Source organism: Neocloeon triangulifer, unplaced genomic scaffold (assembly GCF_031216515.1).
Source record: "Neocloeon triangulifer isolate White Clay Creek 2 clone unplaced genomic scaffold, ASM3121651v1 ptg000003l, whole genome shotgun sequence".
Lineage (NCBI taxonomy): Eukaryota > Metazoa > Arthropoda > Insecta > Ephemeroptera > Baetidae > Neocloeon > Neocloeon triangulifer.
In genome coordinates, this window is record NW_026775546.1 from 1,374,586 (window position 1) to 1,392,636 (window position 18,051).

The 18,051-nt window shown below is 34.3% G+C and overlaps 1 long non-coding RNA gene across 1 annotated transcript; it reads right to left on the bottom strand.

The window, feature by feature from the left end:
- Positions 1 to 8,482: 8,482 nt before the first annotated feature.
- LOC132193027 (uncharacterized) lies at positions 8,483 to 9,334 on the bottom strand. The gene is made up of 3 exons (XR_009441392.1): positions 9,137 to 9,334; positions 8,953 to 9,047; positions 8,483 to 8,618 (listed from the first exon to the last, which is right to left on the bottom strand). It is a non-coding gene; the product is annotated as an uncharacterized LOC132193027 (long non-coding RNA).
- Between the last annotated feature and the right edge of the window lie 8,717 nt (positions 9,335 to 18,051).

Sequence of the window (18,051 nt, forward strand, 5' to 3'; positions counted from 1 at the left end):
AAAGAAATAAATGAAATTTAAAAATTTAAGGCAATATTAATTCTAATCAAAAACTTTTGTATGCAATGTTAATATAACAAAAATTTTGAATTTGGAAACATTTTTATTCCAAAAATGATATCATAACCGAGTGTCGTTCATGACACTTACCCAAGCCGTTCAAGATTGAATACTATAATTATAAATACTATTAAATTTCTCTATGAAACGCACACTCGGAGGCAGAATTCGATATTATTTTACTCCTCGTCAACTCTCATAGAAATCCATTTTTCATCTACGGAACAAAACAAAGGGCCTGTCATAACTCCACATTTCAATCCGACCTCGCAAGGACACATTTCAAATAGCGGCGAAGCGATGGGGCAAAAGACTTCCCATTACAATAATCGAACTGATAGACAAAGTATCACGTTTCATAGGCCTGCTGAGAAAAATATGGCATTTAATATATTCCGATAAAAAAAAACCCGTCTGAGCTCATATGAGTGGTTTATTATCATCATTTTCCCTCCTTTCATAAAACATCCCGTGTAAATTCAACGGGCCAGGTAAGCTTCAAACCGGGAGTTATTATTATTATTTTTTTCTCCTCCTGCCTAAAGCCTTTCTTCTCCGCAGCTACTCTCTCGGTGCCTGTTTAAGTGAATTTTAATTACTACTATAAAATGCCGCAGCGAGCGAGAGGAGAAAAAGAAGACGTGTGGATTCTTAATTTATAATGAAAAAGCAAGCAGTCCATTAATATTAGCGCGCCCAGCAACACCGCTACCTCTCTCTACAAGTGGTCAGAAAACTCCTTCTTGCCAATGGCAGAATGCTGGCTGGTGTGAGAGAGGGAAGTCAAATTTTGACAACGTTATTTAGAATCATGGCTTGTTTTCCATTAGTGCTGCGGAAATTAATGGCTCAAACTTGAACGGTGCAGGAGCAGGAATAATAACATTTTTCTATAACTTGCATTACGTAAAATGCTGCTGTTTAGAGTTTAGGAGCGTCAATTGCAATAGTATTGATCTAAATAAATGTTTATATTATTATGAAATCAAAGAAGAAGAAAAACAATTCAAAGAAATAAATGGTAGCAAATCAGAAATTATGCAAGAATCTCTTAGTTATAAAAATGATGAAATTTTAGTTTGTTTAAATTAATTGACAAAATTGGTAGTAATTATAATCCGAAAGGGAATTCTTTTATAAAAATGTTTAATTATTTACATTTATTTTTCCAATTGTTACAGAGCAATACATTTTTTTTTTAAATAAGAATCAATTTTTTACAATGGAAAAATTGAATTGCTGAGCAAAACGGCACAATTTTTCTAAACATCCAACGCAGTGATCATCATTAACTGGAAATCATTTCATTTTAATTTAAAGTATAAGAATATCAATTTTCAAGAGCTATGGGCAGGCTTTCAAAAAAAATCTCATATGTAGGGTAACGGAAAATTCAATGGTTTCTCACGAGGCAAAATATCGCCAAAACAGATATTTTTTCAGTATCTTTGGCTCCTTTCAAAATAAAAATTTGTCGTTTTTAAGCATGTAAATTTTATAACAACACATTGGATTGATATTTATGATATTTTCGTTTTCATAAATCATTACTTTCAACTTCTCACCCTCATCTTTTATAATTTGTTAAAATATTTTTGCTTCAATTTTATCTTGCCCATTTGATGTGATTTGATGTAAGAATGAGTTTATATTTTAACATTTTATACAAATAATTAGATATTTTCAGAGATAATTTTTTCAATTATCAATTAATAATCTCCAAACTTGCGTGCATAATTTGATTGATTCGTAATTTCCAAATCCTGATTGGAAAACCAAAATCAGTCTTTCTCTCTCTTGAGCGCCGCAAACAAGGAATCAGTTTTGGGGCGAGCGCAGCCCAACAAGTTAGTCAAACACAATTTCGCTCCCGACCGCAGCCGATAATGATCTTTTGCCGGCTGATTTTAATTAACCCGATACACATAGGAGAGAGAAGTGAAGTGAAATTTGCAGTAGCGCGCTTTGACAGCAGCGAGAAGAAGCTCCAACGAGAGCACCCCTTTCCTTTGTATATTCCACGTTCTCTCGCTCGCTTTGAACCGCAAGAAGAAACTTTGGAGATAAATTATCTTGCACACTTAATGGTATTGATTTTCAATAGCTCTTCTTCTCCTGCACGCCTGCCTCTCTCGGTGAGAGCAGCTTCTTCTTCTTCTTCCAGGGTGCAGTGTGCTGATGACGGAATAAATTAATTCCCGAGTTGGCATGCACGAGACGCAACCAGGCAACACACACAGCATCTTGGTCCATTGAATAATGCCGTTCCGCCGGAGGGATTGCGCTGCAACAGTTCTCTATTAATTGATTGCACGACGGGAAATGCAGCTCTGTGCTCTGCATTTGTAACTAGACCGAGGAGTATAATTAAGTTGGAAATTGCCCGCTTCGGCGTTCACCGTGTCAACAATGCAAACTGGATTTGCTACAAGTGGTGCCCAGGGATGCAGTTTTTTCTTGTTTTTCAATTTACTCTGAAAAGTGTGGTTCTCATTTTCCATATTTCTAATCTTTTTTTATCATTTTAACACGCTTTACTTATTTTTCTGCGTTTTCTTGCTTTTTTAATTTACATTATAATGAGTAGTTTATTGAAAGCTTTGCCGCATTATAACCAAAAAAATTGTTCATAGAAGAACTAAAATGATGATGATAATAAAAACTAAATTATCAATGATCAACGGTGAGGGGGTCTGTTTGATGAAAAAGTCAACTATTTTTGAAAGGTTTTAGACATAAAAGAAATTTTGTCCTTCTTTTTTATCTTTTATTTTACAGTTAAAAAAAAAAGAAATTATGTTCCTTCTGAAAGCAAATAAAATTGCACTAAAATTAGCGTAGCTAAATTTTTCTCGTCATTTTTAGTTAAAATCTAGTTTTATTAACTACAGGGATATTGGTGTTTTGGGACTATTAGGGGTGGGTTTTCGCAATAGTGACCAAAAATGATTAGAATGATCTGCCCGGGATTTTAAATATTCAGAAACACCATAAGTTCAAGATTATAGTATATTTGCAGTTCTTTTTACAATGATCGGTTCTGATTTTAGAACTTTTTAGACGATTTTAAATAAGTTTCAACAATCTGGAAGATTTGTAATTCATACAAATTTGATACTTATCAGTTGATTGATAGCACAGATAAAATTAAATCGCTATTTCCAATTTCTTATTGAAAATGTTTCAATTCAATGTAAAATCGTTCAGACATCGATTAAATTAAAAAAGGAATATGGATGGATTTCGGTTCAGACTTTTCTTCTAAAGTTCTCAACAGAAATAAGAAAAGATTATTATTTATCCTCACCATGTTTTGATCCCTGAAAGCCTGAATAGAGAGGGAATTAGTCTGAAAATATACAAAGAGATACTCCCTCTCAAGTATGTTTTTCTTGCATCGCCCTTCAGGAATGTAGATCAAAAGAAAAACGCAGAGTCTGCGGGCGCGTCCAACCGTTTTGTGCGCCGCGGCCGTTCATGCGTAATTTTTTCCCTGGATCAAAATCGGCGACGCTCTTCTGTGTACCGGCGCTCATCCGTCCGTAATCTGCTAATGCCGCGCCGATTGCCGCGGCTGCAATAGTGCGGTGTATTCACCCGTCGGTGTGTGCTCGTACATAACGTAATCTGTGAGTGTCTCTACGTACACACGTGTTAATCCAGCCAAAGCACATGGATACATACACGGAAAATTTAATTCCAGCATTTCCAGTGGGCCAAACACAATTTGTTGTTGTCTGTTCTATACGAAATAAAAAAAGACTTATATGGAAGGTGTGACAAAATAAATTTCTATTTTTTCTTAATAATCAATCAAAGAGAAAATTGTCGAAATAAAATATGTATTTAAAACAAATAAATTTACAAATTAATAAAAGTAATATACGAGAAAAAAATTTTTTCATCATATTATTGCTATTATCTGAAAATTTAAAAAAAAAATTTGTTTAAATTTAGCACCCAAAAAAATAATTTATTTTGCATTTTAATTATTTAAAATATTTATTTTGACTTGGTGCAGTAGTGATTTTTTTTCTTGATGTAATGTTTACCAAGAATGGAGAATTAAGATAAATTGACCGAATCGTCAGTCATTTGTCAAAACTGGTCAACTGGTGATTTGAAAACTACTGCTTAAAGTCAACTCAACTGGTAACACAATTTCTCTCTCGATTGCAAATATTTGGAAATCTTGCGCAAAAATTGACACTAACGAGGAAGGGACTATGTTATTAAAAACTGTTTTATTTGGTACTTATTCTAATTCAACCTCTCTAAAAAAAGGTCTTTTAAAGTTGACTCGATTATGCCGTTGTGTGGTCAATTATTTCAAAAAGGTTTTTTGGTTCTTAGTTGGTCATGGTTTAAAATAAATTTGTGTGATTGTCATTTTTCTAAATTGTTTACAGTTCTTTTGAATCAGTCATTCGACAAGTGAGGTCTTTTTTCAAAAAGCCAAAATTATTTTCCCAGAAGAAAATGCTGTTTCCCATATTATTTAGTGCAGCTTCTTCTACATCATCAGGAAAAAGTCTTCTACCCACTTACACAGCAGCCCATCAACTTTTTCCGATAATTACAACTCACCACCAGCAACGGAGTTTTGTTCTCCGAAGCTATTGCTCCGTCGTCAGTTAAGGTGATTCCGCGCTTCGAGAAGAAAGGGGCTGCACAACTTAATGGCGAGGCGAATGAATTCCAATTACGCAGCAGCGCGCACGTAAGACGAAATGAGAGCCGACGCACAATGATTGTTTTCCTCGTTTGCGGATCGCCTTGCACTCTTCTGCGCTCGTTATACCTGCTCGACGCATTTGTATGAAAAAAAAAAAATAAAACGAGCATAGCTCAACTTACCGCTGCTTGTTTGGTCTGGCTTCAAGTGGCAGAACTGATTGTGAGTAAGTAGATGGGGTAGAATTTAAACGACGTTCTAATTAAGTACAATAAAAAATGAAAAAAAGTACAGTATTAATTAATATAAAGTAGCTCTAGCTTTTAAATCCCTAAATCACACTTACATAAATTACGAATCGAATGGTCAAGTTTTTATGATCTTACAATTAGAATTTAAAAAAATAAATATTTATATATTGGTATTATTCCACTTTTCTAAACATTATTTGGCAAAATTTAATTCAATAATAAAAAATTTAAAAGTTTTAAAGTATTTAAATCAAGTAAAAACATGTAATTTAATAATACTATTTGATTTTTACAAATAATTTAGTTTTTAGTTTTATATTTTATTTATTATTTTATTTTTTTTTATTTTTAGAGTCATTTATTGGAATGAATGGAACATAATATTTGGATTGTTTATAATTTGACTAATATATTTAAACATTTAATTAATAAATTTATCATCGCTGAACAGCAATTGTTATATCATGCTACAATTTGAAATCAGTTGTCAACATGGAAGATGTTTGTATTATTAATATAATATTACATATAAATTTGAATGTCATAAAGGTTGTATTATTGCTGTGCATTTATCACTAATGTACATTATGCAAATCGAAAGTAGAGAGCTAAGAATCAAAACAATAAATAATGCGCACCTAAAAAGAAAAATTAATAGCGTTTCACGAGCAATGTATCAAAAATAAAATCAGGAAAAATCTTCCCAAGTTGAACTTCAACCAACAATTAATTAAGCCACGGAGAAGTTAAAATTCTGAGCAGCTTTTTCTCTAAGTAAAATTGCCTCAAAGCCAATAACAAAGACAGCGCCCTTCAATAGGATGTTTGCTTGAATGGAGTGCGAGAGAGTCGAATGTATTGAATTGACGGTGAATTCCTTGACCACTTCACTCACTCTTTTGGCGCGGAGGCGGTGCGGTCAGAGAGAAAGAACCGATGATAGCCGTGTCCTGCGTGATCTCTCGCTGGAATCACAAAATCGATATCGGACAAGCAAAGGAAGTGGCGGCGGCGGCCTCCGTAATGAAGCAGTTGGCCTGAAGAATGAATGGTTCCTTTCTCTCTCACGTCGCTTTTTCGCTCCCTCTCGCCTTTTTTCCTTTTCGGCCCCTTTCACCACTTGGCACTCAATTCTATCTCCCTTTTCCTATTTCGGCGCAGAACAAAGCTGCACACGCAGTTCTCTCCTTCTCTCGCTTAACTCTTTTATTATATCAAAATAAAAGGCGCCTTGGTATAAAAGCACCGCTCTGGCATGAGAGAGAAACGGGCGAGCGAGAGTATTTAAAATTTATTTACAGTCACTTTTGTTGATGTTCTTTGAGGGGGATCGAGAGGAAATTCGCAAAAGCGCCCTTTTGCAAAAAGCATTCTTTTGCCGTGGAGCAAAAATGCAAATCGCGTAAGCGACGGAATTCATCATTTTATTTTTCTACCTTGAACCATTGAATGGTTTGAGATCTCTGCTCGTGCAAAATTGAAAAGTCACTTTTTATTAGTCCTTGAATGGATGTTGCAAGTAATGGCTTCTAACGTCGGTGGTGAGCATTGAATTGAAAGAGGGCAATTGCATTTGATTTGGCGCAAGCGTGAAACTCAGCATGCAATTTAAAACCTTTCTTCAAAAAAATTATCACTTAAAAATTATTTATTAAGATAATATTAGGTAATTATTGGTTCCACATTTAATTTTCATTAATTTAAGATTGTTTTAAAAATAATGTTGTTAAAAATGCAGATTATTTTTTATTAATAAAATCATTTTAGTGTGCTTGAGTGTTCGTCACTCAACTAGAATTTTTTAAATTTTTTCTTAAATTGCGAAAACTCTTCATTAAAACCATAAAAACACCTAATAAAGCTTATATTGTTTCTGGAAAATCGTAAAATGAAAATCAATTACTGGTTTTAATATTTTTTTAGTAAGAATACAAGATAAATTAAAATTTCTGGAGATAATATAAAGAAATAATTATGTTATATTTAGCAAGTTTGTTTATAGTTCCGACTTAACCAAGCCCATACAAGCTATAACGAAAAACCGAACGATTTATGCAACCTGCAGGACACAGTCTTTTTCAAAAGCGGCTTCAGCAGAGCTTGAGTCATTAGTCCCCGCCGCTGATGCAACAATAAAGAATCTTTTTATAATTAATGTGAATTTAAAAAATCTAATAATTCAATTTTTTAATTAAATCATAGCCACTTTTTTCCATTTTTTGGGGAATTATTTATGAAGCAGAAATTACACAAGCACAAATTCTGTATTCCTAACAGTCGCCAAACTGCGCGTAACGCATCCAATCAGAAAATCACCAAATTACCGTCGTTTCGTTGCCTTTCGGCTTGATGGAGCAAAAGAGCCGTGATTTTAATGCGAATTCGCGACAGAGCGAATTTCTGGCGGGTGCAATCATCTCGTTGCTCCGCCAGAGATAAAGTTTTATTTACTAAACACTGCTCGCCGCTTTTTATTGTTGGTCGTCAAAACAGAGGCGAGTTAAAAGTTTTCGGATAAAGAACTTTGCTTGGTTGGCTTCATCAGTGAGCTCTGGTTTTACATCGGACGAGCCGAGAAGAGAGGAAAAGACAAAGTTTTATCTCAAAAACGTTCCTTCTCTTTCAAAATGGTGCTGTGTGTGTGCTGAGAGAGCGCGCGAGTGTAATCTGCATATAAATGAATCGATTACGGCCTTTGTAAAGTTTCTATAAAACCCCCTTTATTAAACTGTAAATCTGTGATGTGATAGAAAAGCGCTTTCCTGTGCGAACGTATATAAGATGTTTTCGCTACAAAACGGTTTGTACAAAAAGTATATAAAAAGTCCCCACGGAGGGAGAGAATAAGTAAGTGCGCGTCACGCCTGGAAATAATTATTACTTTTCCATTTCACTTTGTTTTAAAAAGTTATTAAAACTTTTCCTTCCGCGCTGCCTCTTGAGTAAATATTGATTTTATAAATGCTGATTGACTTCTTTTTCTCTTCCTTCTTCTACTTCTTTTTGATACGCCGAGAGCGGGGGAGGAGAAATTGAATTCTTGTTTGGACGATATGCGGGAGAAGAAAGTTTTTGCCTATATCAGTTTCCTTGCGAGAGGCAGAGCAACCCGTGTTGCGCGTGGTTGAAAATTTCAATATAAGTGAAACGAACGGATACCCGAGATACCGATGATTGCCTCCCAAGAAAACTTGCCGTGCCGGCAATATTAGGGCCCAGCACTGGCTAGCCAGACCGGCCCGGCACTGGCTTGTGGTTCCGGTTCCGCAACGGTTTTGGTACCTCGGCCGACGCGCGGCCACTGTTATGGCACCATGATGGCATGCCACGACGTTGCCGTAGAGGCTTCTGTCCGGTTTGCCATTATTAAAATTTTTACTTTTTTCTCATTTTTCATTTTTAAATATGGTTTAAATAAATAACATAAAAATTGTCCAAATTTGTATTTTATAAAATTTGAAATTTTATTCAATCAACTTGTAAATTTTACATGAAGGAAAAATCTAAATAATTAAATTTTTGTTGATAACAATATTAAATTGTACAAAACTTAACTATTCAAAATTCGGAGGCCCCCCGTCTGAATTAGCCGCTTCCCGCTGCTGAACAAAATCTGGCACAGATGTAAAATTCTAAAATCAAAAATTAAAAAGAAAATTAATTTATTTGTTTTAAAACAGCAGCGCAAAATCTTTATGAAATTAATACAATATCAACATGCACATTTCGTAACGGAATATCTTGAGAATAAATGAATTTATCGTCAACTCTAGATAAAAAGAAAATATAAATTATATTTTAAAACTGGTATATTTGTATTTATCCTATTATTTTATTAGTAAAGTGTTAATTTTTCGCGCATACTGCAGATATTTGAGGTATTTTTTTCAATGATATTAAAATCATAATAATTATTACTAAATATTAAAATAAATAAAATAATTTAAAAGTATTATGTAAACACACCTTGAAATTGAATTTGCCAGTTTTTTTCTTCCGATGTACAAGGGAGTTGAGGCACATGTGCTTCCCGCGGCCGGGAGACAGCCGATCGTTGAAGGCTGCACAGAAATGATGGAAAAGTTTTAGACAGTCAGCATTTGCAAACGAAAAGGTCGATTTCAAAAAGATTTGTGAATAATCAGCTTACCTTAATAATTCAATTCGTGTAGTTCGTTCTTCTTTGTATGATTTCGCCACGTTTTCCGCGCTGCCGCCATAAGAACCGCAGAAGAACAGGAAAATTTGTTAAGATTATTTAAAATCCAACGCGTCTCTCGCCATGTTTTGACGCTGCCTGCTGCTTGCAAGTTGCGAGCAGGTAAGGAAGCGCGTGACGTCAAACCAATCCCAGTGCTCAAATACAGTCACATGACCTCACTGCTGTGTGCGCGCGCATATGCAGGCTGCGTGCAGGTCGGCCGTAACGCAGCCAGCATGGCCAGACTGCAGATTATGGCCATCAGTCCATCATAATAATATTTACAAGTTTTTTTTTAATTTTTAAAAAAAAATGTTCAAAATAAAAAATTATGATTTCGCAGTTATTACATACGACTATTTGATCAGAAAGATTTTTCTCAATATTTTTTCCCGATTCTTTAAATCCTTCATTCACAATCTATAAAACTTACACAAATCATTTTATGATTTTTAAAATTTCAAATCCAGGTTGCAAGGAAGCTATTTTTACAAAATTAATTTAAATTTCTGCAGGTTTCAAAATTTTCATGCAATTTAATTGAAAAGGAAAAATTTCCCATACAGTTGCCATTACCAAACCATTATGGGCTTGCCGTTACTGGACTTAGAAAAATTATATGGCTCATTTCCTCTCCTGTGAGTACTGGCAATGAGCTGGCCGCTCTCGCTTGCCAGCGCTCTAGCCAGTAGCCGTCATCGCCCCAGCACTGCCTGTATAGGCCCAGCACTGGGCCGGCATGGCAAGTTTTGCTGGGCTTTCACTTGCAACGTTCTTGTGAATAGTTCTAAAGTTGACAGGAAATTATGCAAACCTATTAATTCAAAGCTAGTCAATTTCTGAGTTAACAGGAACTATGCAGGTTGTTAATTAATTGTCATTGTGTAAAATGCAATTAAAAAAGTCAATTGCATATAAATCTACAAAATTTTGTAAAGCAAACGTAAAAGCAAAAATTGTATTTAAAAAATAAAAATAAAAAATATTATTTTCAAAACTTGCACTCACAAAGCACATTAAATTTTATATTATTATAAAAATTGATACTATTAAATTATTTAGTTATAGATTTTATAAAAAGCACAATTTAATTTTTATTTTTAAATAATATTTTTTGTAATTTATTTATTTAATATTTATTATTGAATATTTTTTTTATTAAATATTGTTAATAATAAATGTACATGTTATCTACAAAAGGTAGCCCAATGATGGTGTTGAAAAAAAAATAATATTATTTATACCTTTGTGATGAAAATCACTGATATGTAAGCTTGAATTCAAAATTCAAATTTAATTCGTTCCAATCTACTGTGAATCATAACTGGATTAAATGTTTCTCAAAAATATTTTACATTTGATTAAAAAAAAATATAAGAAGATGGTTGCAAATATTTATTTACCATTCAAATCAATTTATGCATCTAAACAAATTAATGTATTTTGGCAGAAAAGATTAAAGACACCTGCCCTTTAATTTTTAACACAAAATAAAAACGATTTTACTTAAAGAATAAATAAGACACCGAATAATATGCGAACACTGATTAAATTAAATTTCATTTCTCTTATATATTCATCCGTTTGTAAAATAATTTTCCATGTATCAATTTGTTGGAGTGTGAAATATGAATTGAAGTTCAGAACCATCTAGTTTTTGATCAAATGCAGATTCGCCGTCGTCAAATCAGATCAAAGCGGCGCACTACTAACTTGATTAGTCAAATAAGTGCTAAATGGATAATGCTGGCGTGCAAATTATCATATGAAATGCTGGGTGCTTAATTAAGATTGCTACAGCACCTCAAACGACTTGTTAGTTTTGCATGCTGCCAGAGAGAGCGAAACGTACGCAGCAACTCAGCAAATATCTGCAAGTCAGCCAGAACGCACTCGGAATTAAAGGCTTCCCTTGGTAAGCGCATTAAAATAATAATACGCCGCTTATTGCGATTGGCAGACGGGCAAAAAGCCTACTTGCTCCCGGGGTGTTTGTATTTAGTTTTCTGATTGTTGCAAGTTGCTTTGAATTGCATAATTGCAAAATTAATTTCATTTCAATGTGATTTTTGTACGGTAATAAGTGGATGTTTGCAATTAAAGTTTCAATAAATTAATTGTAGGTAGCGAAAAATAGTTAGTATTTTCAATTTTGCAACTTTAGAAGTGCACGCAACCAGGCACAACACAGAAATTTGATTTTAATTTCACCAATTTCTAATTTGTTTCCATTCATTACATTTTTTCTAGGCAACCGTTATTATGGATTGTTCAACATCAGCACCTTCACTGCGCTTTTTCAATAAGATTCTAAGCCATTAGAGGTGGTTCAAGAGCAAACTGAAAATTCTTCATATTCTCCTTTTTGAAAACTGCTTTTTAGGTTGCATTGGCAAATATTAAAAGCCCAGAACGTTTAAATTTACACCTAATTATAAAAAAAAAATATATTTAAAAATTTAACCGTACAAAAAATTCTTTGAAATCAGTTTTTTCTCCAAAATAAATGCGCCTCTTGATTGTGTACCTGTTTCTCAGCTGTTTTTGTTGATGTTTGGATTTGTCGGCGCTGCGCAATCACAGAGCACAACCCGCCAGCCCCTGGCTAACACAAAAGGCAAACTAGGATGGCAGCAGAGCGGCCATTATTCGCAAACAGTAGGTGTTTTAGTTTTAAATTAGCATCCAGTTAAAACTTTTGCCCTCTCCGGTCTCTCTCTCTCGCTTTGGTTTCAAAGCCAGGACGAGCGCCGGAAAATAAGGGCGGGCCAAATTTAGCACAGCCCTTTGCCCGCAGCACGTATAAAGCGGACAAAAAACTCCAATTAAAGAGGAACTTTAAAAAAAAATATAGTTTTACTCTTTTGAATGAACCACTGCTATAGTTAGCAATACAACGTGCTGATCTCATCAGGAGGATGAGAGATTTCCTCTTGCAATAAAATTTTTACGGCTGATTGTATGAACTCGGCTGGCAAAAAGTTAAGTAATGTCGGCGCACACGCTTTCTAGCCGTTTCATCTCCGCATTGCCAGAATCGCTGGAGAGAAAGATGCTTTTTGATGGCCGATTTGTATTTATGTGCTTGCGCTAGCCGCTCGCAAATTACATGGCGCCGTGCCAACGGTGCGCGACCACTGCGCAAGATGCATCCAAGTTTATTCAAACTTTTCCACCAACAGCCTTAAATACACAGATAAACTATTTCCTTAGTTGAAGATTAGTATTATTTCAAAAGGTCTTTTTGTAGTTTACTTAAAAAATAATTATAATAATTGAAGGCGAGCAGTTTTAGGTGCTGAAATTAAAAGTGTAAAAAAAAAATGGAAAATCAAAGTTATATTCAAAATATTTTGGCGAGTGAAAATTATTGAAAACAAAAAAAATTCTATAAAATTTGCCTCAATCTTAATTTGAGGGGAAATATTAAACAAATGACTGGCGCTTAGGAAACTTAAGATCTGTAATTTCTTTCTACTGTTTTACAAAATTCATTAATCAATGTTTTGACTCAAAAAGAAATCACTGAAAATTTGATTCGTTTAAATGTTAAAAATTAATAAAAATTGGCTGACAATGAAGTGCACATATTGATTTTCCTGCTTTGAATGCAAATTCCATTTTGTCCACTCGTCACACTTTAGCACTTTTCCATTGCGCCGCTTTTCCTTCTCTCGGCAATAAAGACGCGCGCGCGACAGCGTTATATTACATGAAAAGCGCCAAGGACTAATATCTAGTGAAATTTCATTCTGAATGGAAACTTTTTGATGGCCTATAAAGTTCTGCTCAGCATCTCTTGAATAACTAGATGAAGAAGAAGTAAAAGGGAATGGAATAATATAATATTTTATTGCATCAGCACCGAGGCGGCAGTAGGAATATATATTTTACATTCCTCCCGCACCTCGGGCAGTTTTTCTCTCGTTTTCCGCCAACTTTCGCTCCGACGCTCACGCAATAAAAACACATGCGCTGCTTTTCTCACTCGAACGCATAATTAGGTTAATATTTTTAATGTTTATACAAACAAAACCTTGGATTTTATTTCTTTCAAAGTCCAAAAGAAAAAAATCTCGTTTAAATTATGCAGAATGTTTTATTGTTTTAAAATAAAATTTTTGTAAAAACAGCACTGTTGAAATTTCATTATTTTCCGAAATAAATTGTTAATTTAAAGTGGAGCTTTCAAAGTAATTAATAATTAAGGTTGTTTGGTTATTTTTTCCTACGCAACAACCCACACAACACTTGCAAATCCCATCATGGATATTTTTTTCAGATTTAAAAATCATTATTAACCATATTATTTTTATTTATTTTATGATATTATTTTACATGAGTATTTAAATGATTTGTTTATTAAAATTTTAACCTTAAACGTACTTAAAATTCACCTCTAGGACTTTGTTCATGCCAGCATTTTCCAGCAGAAAATCTCAAAAGCGTCGCTTTTGAGGGTTCTCGTGTTGCAGGAGAAAAGAGCTGGAGAGAGTTATTCACATTCTTGCCAGCGCAGGAGCCACACACTCACAACAGGCTCCGGGGGTAATGAAACATTTAAAGTCACTTTTGACGACGTCATAAAGGTGTAAGCACGCATTATAGGTGCGCTCTCGGAAGCGCGTGCGAGACAATGTGAAATAAATAACGGCGAGAACAACGCGCACGCACACAAAAACAACCGCCCCGGTGCACCACGGCATATATAAAAGATGCAAACTTTCATATTATTAATAGCTAAGACGTCTAAATTTCGAAATTATGAATTCCGAGATGAGAAAATAAATAACATCATTTGCATAGCATTTGCATGACAAAATCGTCGCTCATTCAATTATTGAATTAATGAACATAGCTGCTAATTAAAACCATAATATATGATTCCTGGTCTGAATGGAGAGCGTTGAATTTATTGCATTTCTCGCTCGCTCGAACAATGAGGCAGAAGTGCACACTGCGGCTCTCAAAGAGCTCATAATCGCCGGGGGCACGACAAGAAGAAAAGAGCAGAGCAATTATGCGGTGGAGCAGCTCCGCATATTATTCTCGAGGACTTCAGCCTCCTCCAAATTGTCCGCGAGATGAAGTGCATGGCATTTTGCAGCCGCACGATGTATTTCACCTGCCTCTTTGTCTTAATTATTCGCAGCCAAAAGTGCGCCGTCAACAATTAACGTCGCAAGAAGTGCTGCGTGCTCACGGTGAAAAATCCCTCGCTTCAACACAAAATAGCAATGAATTCAGTTCTTTTTAATTTAAAAAAAAAAAATTACAATAGATGTTTAATAAAAAATGCGTTCAATTAATATAATTTTTATATCAAGAAAACTATAAAGAATTTTTAAATGCAGTTTTTCTGTTCTTTAAATTTGAATCCGTTTCAAAATCAAGACTTTTAAATTAATTCAAAACTGTGAGATTTTAAAAATCCAAAAACTACTAAAAGGACTAAAACCTCCTAGCTTAATTGATTTCTGCGTTTGTTCTAATGAAGTAAGATTGTTCGAGAACATCTCGGAGGTATTAATCCAGTTTTTAACTCAATTCTGCAGCGATGGAAAAAGTAACATTGGGAGAAATTAGGCTGCCACCTCTAGTTTAAACTCACAGTCTTCATTTGGAAGCAAAAGTGTTTCCAAATAATAAAACATGTACTCATAACTTCAGTATCATCAATTTTTTGTTTATATTTGTCTAAATAATAATTTTGTGTTTTCCTCCGTGAATTCAATATCTTATTATTCTTCTAATTCTAAACCCTAGGGAAGATATTGCATAAACTCATGGGATGAAGCAATTAGGAAATTGTTGGCGGTGTCAGAGTGAGCTTAGCGCGCCCATTTGGCTGGACCATGCATAATACACTTTGCACACATCAGAATAAAGCCCTGCCTGGCTGCCATTGCTCATCTCTCACAAACGACAGCAACTGTGTGCGAGAGCTACGTCAAAATTAATATAAATCAATTATTTCGCATCCCAAAGTTGAAATCCACCGGGGCTGACTGAGTGGCTGCGTGAGCCTCTGCCGGGGGTGAACTCGCAGGGAGAAACAGACACACACGGTGGTGCGCAGTTCACATATTCGTCCTTTGCCCTCACAGGTACGGACTGGCTGACTAAAATATTTAAAAAAAAAGTGGTTCAATAATATTATTTTCAAATTAAAATCGGCGCTTTTCTGTTATAAAATTCCAAATATTTAAATAATGATGTTCTTCAAATTTCATAAGCAATTTTTTTAATAAAATTATGCTGCAGACAGAGGGTGTGTTTGACACTATCTTTTTCTTACTCAATCAGCTCCTGAGGAAAGTAATTATAAATATTTAACGCTATTTAAACAAATAAAATGACGCAATTCTAAATTGAAGAGCCAAATTAAAATAATTAAACTGCCGAAAAATTATTTTTGTTTTATAAAATTAAAAAATTATTTAATGTTTATGTTATATTTAAAAAATAATAAAATGGAGATTTGAAACAAAATACAAAAATTAATGTGGAAAATATTAATTTTTAACTTAAATTTTTTTATATTTTGATCTTATTTTTCTCTTTATATGCGTGTGTGCCCATTTGAGCAAATTTGCCAGTCCGTGCGTGCATCCCAATTTGCCACCGCCGCCGTTCGCTCCGTACACCAGTGCTGTCTGTAGTTATGGTTACAGCAGGCGTAGCTCCGGAGCTGCGGCCGGGCTTATGGAAGCATGAAAAACAATCAAACTAATCCAATATAAACGTATCTCACGCTCTGCTGCGGAATTTGATGCTCTCTCCGTCTTGATGTTGCCACTCGCTCTGGCAAGGCGAATTTCTTACCGAATGTGTCAATGCCAAATTTGTGATTTGCCTGTTACCGAAATCGCTCTTACCAGATTGCTTGCTATGAGATCCGTGCAAAATTTGACTTACAATTAGTCAAATAATTAGTCCACATGCCAAATTTTTAGTTGTTCTGTGATCGAGTAATTGCAATTTATAATCAATTTACTAAGAAAACAGGAAAATAAACAAACACAATGAATGACATTCTTTGAAACTCATTTTAGTACAACTTACGCTAAACTTAAAATTGAAGCAAAATAAAAAATTAAAAGTTTGAATCATAAATTGGAAAATTTTAAATTTAAATTATCTCAATACGAAGTGACAAAATTTGCCAATTTTTCTGACAAGTGATTTTACTAAACCACCATTATCAAATTTATTATGAATGGGAAAAAATAATATTTTTATACTCTAATATAAATTGATATTTTAAGAAGTAATTACACAATTTATAGCATTAATTCTCTTTTTTTCTATCCTAAAGCATTGGTATGGAATGCAACAATTAAGTGACGCTGGAACCAACTCTCGTTATATATTATGTGCGCCTTTGTTTCTGTTCTCGCGGTGCAGTTGAGCCAGGTCGTTTGCCCGGAGGTGAGCCGCACTGGACCACACGTATTGTTCTGGGGCAGCTTCTTGGCCGCGCGACCTTCCATAAATTACCGACATTAAAAAGCAGCGCACCTTCTTGATAGCGGAGCAGCGACATTGCAGCTCTCGGAGCAGCGCAGAGACCAGTGCTGCACTGCACCACCATCAGCGGCAATAAAACACTTTGCTGGGGACAGCAAACAGCGTGCGTCCCGAATAATTAAATTTATGCTCATCTGGCCTAGCTGCCCGACGGCCGGCACACCGACGTTCTCTCTCTCCCGCTAATGTGATTTAATGCGCCCGGCCGAATTTTCGGCGCAAATGTCTTCTGTGCATATTAATCAAGTCTCGGTGTGATGATGCTGTAGAGTTCAAAGTCCCTTTGTCGTCACCGGAGCACTAATTTGTCAATGGCCCAGGAATTAAGCAAAATAATGTTCATAGTGGATCTTACAATTAGACTTTCCCATTTAAATCTTATGTAATTTTAAATTTAATTTTTAATTTATCTACAGAATTAAATTTTTGATAAAAATTTAAAATGTTATATTTAATTTTAATTATATAATAAATATGTACACAAATTTCTCGATTAATAAAAATAATATAAAAACATTTTTGTTATTGTTTTTTTATTAACAGTTTTTAAATTTTTATTTTCCTAATAACTTAAATAAAAAAACTAAAATCATAACACTGTTAATTAGATCAAAAAAATAAATTCAATAACTTGTTACATATTTGATTGAGGTTAACACTGTTGAAAATTGAAAATGGACAATTATTGGCAGTGGGACCTCCTTTAAATAATTTTAATATATCAATTATAAATTGACTGTTTATTTTATTATTAGAATAAACATCATTTTAAATTTAGAAGACAGTTTTTAAATTTAAAAATATTAGCGTCTCTAAATTAAAAATGAAACGGAATGAAGGAAGAAACGAGCAATGATTAAGAGGTTTGATTTCCACATTATATATCCCCGCCTACGCCGTGGCATGAGTGTGGAGTCGTTAGCCGTTGTAAACGGTGACCGCCGATGAAATTTATTGCGTGTATAACGCGCGCGAGGAACCACAGATAAATAATAAACGCAAATCAAGGTCGGTCTGTGTCCGGGGTACCCTGTTGATTTTATCGCCAAGGGACCAGAATAAACATGTCGCGAATTAATAAAATATTTACCTACAAGTAATCGTCAAGCCGACTTTTTAAAATCACAACCTGCCATCAAATTTCCTAATTACCACAATACATTCAACGAAATCGTAAAATAGATCAATTAAAAGAAAAAAATAAAGAAGGAAGAAGATACATTTTTTTTTTTATTAATTTTTAAATATTTTTTTTCATTTAACAGAAAATTTGGTATTCGCATTTGGAATTAATCAATTTTAAAGACATAAATAGCACAGAATGTCAGAATTAA